Consider the following 1,775-nt stretch of genomic DNA (forward strand, 5'->3'; position numbering starts at 1 on the left):
AGGCTATATTCCAACTCAGACTTCCTGACTCCATCCATTGTGCTACCTTGCTGCCCTTAGCAAGTTGAAAGGGAAAAAATAAAGAACACAGAAATGATGCCATTTGCAACTATAATAGGTCCAACCTGCTCTTTGATGGAAAAATGGGAAACAGTTTAAAGTAAAGACATTGACTTTGATATTTGCCATTTCTTAACAGAAGTTCATCTGATACGAAACAATAGCCACAATAAGGATAAATAAAAGAGAGCTCACAAACCTCTTAGCCAACAAATATGGTGACCAAGGGAAACACTGGTTTAGAAAACAAGCTCATTTGAGACTAAATAAGGCAATTTATATAGATAATAACATTTATAGATGAAATTGAAAGAAATACCACAATTTCTTGTATGTATCTTCAGATCTTCCTGACTTCTACAGTAATCTATCAATACTGAGTCACCTAATTTCCTCATATCATGGAGTACATTCATAAATTGAAGGCATAGAAGACCCCCATAAACTCCTGGATGACCAGGCTGGGGTACATAGATCCAAGATTGCAAAAACATGAAAATATCAGAAGGAATGTCCACAAGCTAAAAAAGAGACCAAGGAGGAGACCAAGCAATTATTTTCCTCTTCTTCATTGGTTTAAGATAAAATGGAACTCAATAGGGATAAATGCAAAGTCCTATATTTGAGTTTGAAAAATTGACTGCCCAAGTAATAGCTAGACAACAATTAAGATGAAAAGAGACTAGGGATTTTGCAAACTGCAAGTTCAACATGGGTCAATTATGTAATATGGTGGCCAAAAAAGCTAAATCAATCTCATGCATTATTAGTTTTATATCCAGAATACAGGAGGTAATAGGACTGGGGTGATCAAACTCCATCTTGAAAGAGTATTATGCTCATCTCTGGACAGCACACTTTAGGAGGGGCACTGATAACCTAAAACTGTCCAGAACAGCCAGAATAGTGAAAGAATTTGAAACTATACCATAGGAAAATTCTTTAAAAAAACAGGGAGATATTTTCTCCAGAGAAGAGAATGATGACTGTTTTCAAATCCCCACCTCTTCTTGTGTGTGTTGTGTGTGTGTGTGTGTGTAAAGGACCTTAAAGATTAAGGAGTTCTGCCTCTTTATTTTACAGAGGAAGAAACAGAAGAGCAAGGACATGAAATAACTTTCTCATGATTACATAGGTAATTAGGTGTCAGAGTCAGGATTAGAATTCAGAGCTTCTTTCTCCAAATCTAGTACTATGGACTGACAAACAAAAGAGGGATTTGACCAATTTTATCTAATTAAAAATGTGTTATGAAATTATATATAATTATTATATATGTATATAATTATTTATATATAAGCTGAGGTCCAAAGAAGATAAATGAGAAGATACTTCCCTACTCCCACTCCTTTGCTGAGATGGGAGGTCCATGGGTTAGTTCATTATATATAATGTCAGATTTTTTTTAAATTTGATTGGTTTTTATTATTTTTTTTTGTTTGCTGCTTTCTATTTTTAAAAAATTGTTAAAAGAGGTCTTCTGGCTTAGAGATGGGAGGTCCTAGGTTCAAATGTGGCCTCAGACACTGCCCAGCCATGTGACCCTGGGCAAGTCACTTAACCCCCATTGCCTATCCCTTATCACTCTTCTGCCTCAGAACCAATACACAGTAGGGATTCTAAGGTGGAAGGTCAGAGTTTAAAAAAAAAAAGTTATCCTCTGGGAGCAAAAAAAAAAGGAGGGAAATATATGGGAAAACATTCAAAAATATCTT

This window comes from Monodelphis domestica, chromosome 4, assembly GCF_027887165.1.
Source record: "Monodelphis domestica isolate mMonDom1 chromosome 4, mMonDom1.pri, whole genome shotgun sequence".
Lineage (NCBI taxonomy): Eukaryota > Metazoa > Chordata > Mammalia > Didelphimorphia > Didelphidae > Monodelphis > Monodelphis domestica.